Source organism: Python bivittatus, unplaced genomic scaffold (genome assembly GCF_059951505.1).
Source record: "Python bivittatus isolate LINGU-HERP-01145 unplaced genomic scaffold, Pbiv_v1 ctg000020_np1212, whole genome shotgun sequence".
NCBI lineage: Eukaryota > Metazoa > Chordata > Lepidosauria > Squamata > Pythonidae > Python > Python bivittatus.
The window spans coordinates 55,752,850-55,761,180 of NW_028277030.1; positions in this window are offsets into that span (position 1 = coordinate 55,752,850).

The following is an 8,331-nucleotide window of genomic DNA, read 5'->3' on the forward strand; positions in this document are numbered from 1 at the left end:
TTCAAGAAACTAACTACCAGAGGAGTCTCTGAAAAATAATAGCTCAAAACTCTAGTAACAGAAAAAAAAACTCTGTTCTGTACGCCTGAGCATAGAAGAACTTGTAATTGCTGACCAAAGTCAATATAGGCCTGCCAGCTGATAGGAGCTTATTCAGAGGGAAAGTCATGAAAATGGAACCGTAAATAGATGAATGAAAACAGGAAGTGTTACTTGCAATTTTTGTTCCTCTCGCTGTGTCATTCACCTGAATAAAGATAAAAACCTATGCCAATAGAAAACCACATAATTCATCTGTGCTGGAGCTTGGAGTGAACCCAAAGGAGGTGGGCCATATTTTAAATAAGAAAAAAAAGTTTCCCTCAGTTTCTTTTCTTAAAGATGATGTTCCTTATGATGCCTAACTATAAGCAATTCTGTCATTGTTTAACTGTGAAGCAAAGTACAAATTTGATATAGCAGAAGAGTATAATATGTAGCCCTGAAGAGGGTCTGGAAAACTCTTGTTCCTGCTTCAAAATGAACTCAAGGGAGCCTGTGGCATCCTCACAAGTAGCTGAAATATAGATGGGTCACCTAACCAGCAGGGGAAGTGGAGAACTTAAAAAAATGGACTGCATTTCTCAATATAGTCAATGGTGTTTAAATGAGCAACATTCTTGAGCATTTTTTTTCCTCCTCATCTAAAAACAAGAGGGAAAAGAATGTTCAGATTTATTTGTGGAAATGCAAGATTTCTATGAAAATAGTTTTTTGTATGGAAATTTTTTGTAATACTTTTTAAATCAACAATCTCAAGAACCTGTGTTTCAATCATGGTCAGGGGTGTGGTGCAAAGAGTGACTGGTAGTGCGTGTGCACCACCAACGTTTGGTGAAAACTATTTTTATCATGGAAAAAAAAAGGGGGAATCTTAGAAGAGAAATATTTTCAAGTTAGATAATATAATACCTAGGTGCACTACCAATACTGCTTATAATACCACACCCTTGGTTTTCACTAGCCTGATAATATACTGTAATGAACCAATGTGTGTAAATTATGAAAGACACAGACCTCTTGACCATATTGTGATAACAGTTGAAGTACACACAGTTTGCTGTTTGAATCCAATGCACAACATTAAAAAAAAAAAAACAATGACCACACACACATAAAGAAAATTGTCCGTTTTCAGTTGTTTTCTGGGAAGGGTGGGTTGGGATTTGCAGTGCGATTTGAGCAAGATGCGTGTAGGACTGTTAGAACTTCTGATATTAAGTTCTGATACCACAAACACTTATCACCCTCCTGAGTTTGGCAACAGCATCAGCATTTGAAATGTGTTTGCAAGACTAGGCCCACTCCATCTCCCTGGCTACTAGTCCTTTCCATTAGTTGTTAATCGTTGGGCCCTGTCTAAAAGGAATCCCTTCTGTGCAAGACTTCTGGGAATGGATAACAGTGAAGAATGTGTTCATGTGCAACTTTTATTCATTTCCGCAGAATATATACAGAAGAACCATCTGCTGATTGCCTCTCCCTGCCTTTTGAGGCACTGGGTAAGGAGCCCCTGAGCAAGTGATATATAAAACAACTGGTGTTTAAAATGCCTTTCTGGTGCTCAAAACAGATGTGATACCATCTTAATAATTTTAACTTAGTCTTACTGTAAATTTGTATCCTGAAAATGTATAATGTAGGGACACTTGCCTATAGCCACAGTTTATAAATATAGCTTTTTATGCCAAACAAATCATTTCTTTTCTTCTTTTATTTTTAATAAACAGAATCCAAACATTATTTTGTACAAACAACGAGTCATCTGTAGATAATGAACATATTTGTATATTCAAGGCACAAATGTTCATTAAAAAAAAATCTGCAATTTTTTAAAAAAAGTCCCTCGGAAAATGTTGCCTGTGTCTATAGACAAACCAACTCTTGCAATGCATGAGGACAAATTCTCCTTCCATTCTGGTTGTTGCTTGTATGAACCTCAGAACACATAGATGGGCCTACACTCCAATATTCCCTAGTTCCTCCTTATTCTCTCTGAAAGCAAAGCAGGGTGTGAGTCATTGTGAGATGACTCAAATGGGGAGATCTCTTTGCACTGTAGATTTGGATTTGGGCTGTGGCTATAATTTTCAGATATTATAGTAAGTATTCACCTATTGTAAATATTAGACAAACTGCTTGAGTGGGTAAATGGTTAAACAAGTGCAGTCCATGGCATGTTTCACAGATGTCTCAAAACAGGCTATAGTTACCATTTGTTTCAGCAAAAGACTATGATGTTCTCAGTATCCCAAAGTGCCCCAGGAGCAGTATAATCATAGAAGGTCACTTGTCAATATCACGTTGGGAATAGTAATTACAATTTCACATGCATGTGGGAATCCCTGATTTCCTCTGGTTTCCAAAAGGTTTCTCTTGCATACTAGAGCTTGTCTATAATTGCAATATGTTTCATGTATGCAATTGCTTTGCTACAGTTAAATTCAATCTGGAGAAATTAAATTGTGTAAAAGTCATGCTACTGATTTGGAAACACTGGAGAAACAAAAGCTTTTTATGAATCGGAACCTATGAGCCTAGTTCTGCACAGCTACTACGATGAAGAGGAAGACTATATAATGAAATTCAGGAAAATTATTCTCACCCTTGACTCTTCTTTCTTCCTACTCAGTATGCGTTTTGGTCCTGTTTCATGGCATTGCTATACAACATATTTCAGGCTGATGTGTTATGAATTAGATCTTGCCATCAACATCATGGCACAGATCAAGGACTGGTTAAGTATAAGATCAAGTGCACCTGAGCTGTTACTAAGCATATCAGTTCACATAAAACAATTGGCATTGTCTGTGAATCATACACCTGTAAATAACTTGCAACCATACACCTGTTAAATAATTTGCAACTAATTCCCCCATTCAGAAAGAGCCTGTATGTTGCTGTGGGAAAGGTGCTGAACTAGGTTCTAGGTCTCCCTTGGCATGAAAGCTAGCTGGTGATCTTGCACCAGACCTTTCTTCTCAACACTAACCAGCTGTGCAACATGCTGGCTGAAAAACAAACAAAAAGAAAACAAAATTCATTGTATCCTGTACTAATAAGCATTGCTGTAGAAACTAGGTGAACACAGTGTGAAAAAGCAGATCCTGCAAGTAAGCAAGGAAAATACTGAGAACAGCAACCGTTTTCCCTATTATGAAGATCAAAGGGCATCTGGAGGTCAAGCAGTTGTAAAAAGCACTGGAGCAGGAGCCATTGTCAACCATTTTATACAATGGGATTCCTGAAATAATACAGCAACACAGCCAAGGAACAATTAATCACAATCATATTTGGGTTTATTTTGCTTGACTGTCTTAGCAATTTTATCACTGAAGAAAGGCTTAAGCATTGGCCTCTGCTACCATGATACAATGGATGAATCCACATGTGCCATTTTCCTTTTGCTAGAGTAAATTAAAAGAGATTTACAATAAAAATTGCTGATGCAGTCTGTGATAGCCTTAATCATGCCATATGTTCCTTCTTGAAGTGATGATTTCAATGAAAATTGCGTAAAGTTGGGTTCTGCCTCAGAAATGGAACTTTCTCTGCCTCCATTGCACAGTCCTCCCACACCTCAAATATGCTCCAGGGGGTTGTTTAGCCCTTTGAAGAAGAGTTTGAGGGCCCACAGTAGGACTTACCTTTTTACTTTCAGCCATAAATGCAATTCCAACACTGAGAAAACTTAATTAGAGATTATGACCCTTTGTTCCAAAATTACCTGCATTTGTAAATACTTGAAGAAAAGACTATCTAAACTTCTGTTTTACTTTGTACCACTATACCTAAATGCTCTGCATTTTAACTGGGATATGACTTCAGAGGGACAGAATGACATTTGAGCAAATTAACCTAGGTATCTTAAGGCATTTTTAAATATCATCTATCCAAAGAGCCACAATCTTATTAGAATACTTATTACTTTCATAAATGATTATGACCCTTGTGAAATGAAACACAATGTGATATTATAATCACATTAATATTTTAATAAGAATGACAAAATAATAAGTGCTAGTAGCTTACATCTCTGGAGTGATGTTCCTAGATAATCATCTTCTCCATTATGGGGTAACTTTGATTATGCTGACTTGGAAATCTAGGAGGAGTTACAGTCTCAATATTGAGACAACAAGATAAGGAAGGCTATTACAGATGTTAATAGAGTTACCATCATGGAAAAATATGCATGTAAGGCTAATTTAGAAATATAGCCTTATGAGGAATTAGTATCCAATCTCAAACAAATATTTAGAAGTCCTCCAATATAGGTCTATTTGCATTCCAACACTGCATTGCCCAGACCTCTATCCAGTTTATAGCTCTGTGACTGTTGCTGAAGCTTTGTCAGTTTTAAAATAAGATAAAACATGCTCCCTTTGGAGGTGAACTTTATATGGCTTTCTATAAAATTCTAGCAACCAGTTGTTTTTTTGTCAAAAGAATCAGCCTGCTATGGAGTCTGCAAAATCTAAGTAAAATTCAGCTAAAAGCCAATTACTGTCCAGTCATCATTCTTTCCATTCATTTGTATGAATCTGAAAATTTTGTTTGATCACCACTGTAGTCTATAGGTATAAGACTTCTTAATAGACAAAGTAAAAGAGACTGCTTTCTTTGTCTTTTGATGGCTGGAAGAACACCTGCATAAGAAGGTCTTAAATACTAGAAAGCATTACAAGGACAAGGGCCTGTAGAAGAAGGAACATACCACCGGTGGCAGGGACCTTCTTTCCTTTAACTTGACTGGAGTCTCTGTGTCTCCTGTGAAAACAAGATATTACCACTTTGTGAATAAGATGCCCCTAATAATGGTTTCTTCCCAGCACTGGGATTTCATTGAAATATTCTAAAAGTTAAAAATGTCTGTATTATTACAGAGTGACACAAATCTTGTTTCAAATCTTCACTGTATCTGTACTAAGTAGCTGATAAGAGATTTCATCATTTAATAGTTTAACAATTTCTTTTCAGAAATCTTCACTATTCACAATTATATCCATTTTCTTAACATTTGTAGCTTTAAAGATGACATCCTTCCACAGTACTATGTCAATTAATTTAAAGAATCTGTTTCTCTGATAGTCACATTAACATAGTTATACTCCAGTTTTTAAATAATTGGGCAAAATTAGGGATAATTTTGGTTGTAGTTTAAAAATGATTACTTTTTCTTTTGGTGTTCATTCAGTGCTAAGAGTGAACAAGGCATTGACTCACTAATCCACCTGACACAACTGGAGAAGTATGGCCATATGGTAGTAAAGAGAGGGAAGGTAGTTAAGACTGATGGGGTGAAACTACCAGCAGGCCACATAGCAGACACACAGACCAGCTACAAGTACTTTGGTATCCCACAGTCACATGGGAACCACGATGAGGAGGTAAGGAAGACAGCAACATCCAAGTACCACCAAAGGATAAGACAGGTCCTGAAGAGCCAGCTGAATGGGAAGAACAAGATCCATGCATCAACACATACACTCTGCCAGTCATTAGATACCCTGCCAGTATAGTGAGCTGTCCAAAGGATGACATCGAGGCTGCCAATGTGAAGACCCACAAGCTCCTCACAATGAATGGAGGTTTCCACCCCAAGTCCAACACCCAGAGACTGTACACCAGCTTCAAAGTGGGTGGGCAGGGTCTGGTGAGTGTCAAAGCTACTGTCCTGGGCAAAACCCAGAGCATCCAGGAGGATATCAATAAGATGGCACCCAAAGATGAGCTGCTGAGAGAATGCCTGAGGCAGCAGCAGACAGGGGAGGAACTTCAAACAGAGGAAGTGCCATGGCAAGACAAGCCCCTGCATGGGATGTACCATTGCCAGATAGCTGAGGTGACTGACACTGGAAAACCTTACCAGTGGGATAAATAAAATAAAATAAAATAAAACAGGAAGGAGTATGAGAAACTGGAGAAGTACCAGGGCCTGAAGGAGGAAATAGAGAGGATGTAGAAAGTAAAGGCCAAAGTGGTGCCAGTGGTGGTAGGAGCACTTGGGACTGTGACTCCTGAGCTGGAAGAGTGGCTCCAACAGATCCCAGGAACAACATCAGAGCTCTCTGTCCAGAAGAGTGCAATGCTAGGAACAGCTAAGATGCTATGCAGAACCCTTAAACTCCCAGGCCTCTGGTAGAGGACTCGAGATTAAGGGAGACACATATCCATGGTGTGAGAGAGGATTTTTTTTTTCCCATTCAGTGGAGGTACAATACATCTCAGCTAGTATAGTTGCTATATTATTAATATTATTAACTAACCTTTTGAGTAATTAAACATTTGTGGTGGTTTGGCTCCAACCCAGTAACCCAAGTCTGACAGAGGCAGCTAGAAACTCATCAGCAGAGTCAATGGTAGTTTATGAGAGAAGAGAGCAAGGAAGCTGTTCCAAAATTCTGCTTTTCCATTTTCTCCCAAATATTGGAATTTTACTGACTGATCTTTTTTTACTGGCTTATCTCAGATGCTGTTCACATAATCCTTATTTATGATTGGAGAATATTCAGATGTTCTTGGCATATTCTTAGACAATCAAGAGCAGAAGTGAATACTACAGCTCCAATAGTGCCTCAGATGAATTGTTAATGAAACCTACAATGTGTCCTATGCTCCTTTGTGCATGATCACTTTTCCACAATTGTTTTGGACTTTACCGACAGAGAATGCTTAATGAGCTTCTAATGAAATCCATAGTTCATACAGTTTGAAAATTAGCTATCATTTACCATCATATATTAGCCACTGAATATGCTTTATTGAATATTCCATAACAAGTTACTCAATAGTTATACCTGACTCAACATCTCAATTTTTTCCAAACTTTTATTAAAGAAGAGATTGAGACTTTTCTAACTACAGACTATCTTCTGCCAATTGTCATATTCCAGAGATTAGTTCATGATGCTGAACTAGCATTTCTGCTCCCCCCCCCCCCGCTTTTCTTTTCTTGGCAAGTTTTTCAGTTTTGAAAGCTGCATGGCTGCGGGTACAACATGGTCCCTTTCATTCCTGGAACTATTGATTTTAGGTGACAGAAGTGGATGAGAGTCATATATCTCTAGAACAATTCCTGGGATTCACAACAGAGAGCAAGAATATTGCCATCCAAAGTGAGAAAGCCAAATAATCCTGTATCAAGGATTGATCAATTTAATTTCTCAAATTGATCAATCCACAATACTTCCCTTTATTTGGGAAGTATTAAGATTGAGGTGATTGAGGTAAACAAAATTATGTATGGTATGGATAAAGTGGACAAGGAGAAGCTATTTAACCCCTTCCCAAAATAATAGAAGCAGAGGTCACTCAATGAAATTGAACCCTGGAAGAATCAGGAAAGACAGAAGGAAATATTTTTTACAGAACACATAATTAAACTTTGGAATTTGCCGTCAGAAGATGTGGTGCTGGCTACCAGCTTGACTGGCTCCAAAAAAAGGGTTGGGCCAATTCATGGAAGTCATGAGGATGGATGGCTATTAGCCTTGATGTCAAAGTGACTGCCTCTGAAGGCCATCTGCTAGGAGTATAGTGGACTTCCTTGTGCAGTTGACTGGCCATGGCTGGACTAGATGGGCCAAGGGTCTGATCCAGAGGGCCTGTTCATGTTCTTAGGAGAAAATATTAAGTACTGTACAGAGAAAAGTAAATATCTGGATTATCCCTACTTATTTATATATTTATCTATACTACATGTTTGATTTCTTCAATAATTCTGCTGAACTTCCTCTATTAATAGATAACAGTGCATCACCACTTCACCTTTCACAGGATTTTTTCATTTTATGAAAAACATTAAATGCTTTGATCTGTCTGACCTGTACACACATTAAGTCATTCTCCACACTGCTTATACAGAAGCAATTAGCTAGGTCATACTTCTGCATGATCAGCCTTTCCATCTTAAATATGGTTTAAAACTCACCTGAGATTGAGCCAGGCTGTTTTGATGAGTTTCTGATTCAATCAAACATCAGGACGCTATGAGTATAGGCAGTGTTATGTGTTTGCAAGTCTATAAAGCTTGCAGAGAACTGTCAGTCAATCAGCATTTTGGCTACCTTGCTTTTAGCTGAGTATAGCCTACTGTCAACCAATCACTCCTTTCTTGCTGGCCCATAGCTGAGGGCTTCACCCTGCCCCCTTCAGAAAAATAAAATGGAATAAATGATTCATGTTTCCTCATGTTTTTGTGCTCACCAGAGGGACAAACCTCTATTGCCTTCAAAATACGTAAAACTGGTGTGTTGACAGTTCTGCATTTGGGTTCTTTTATCTAATAAT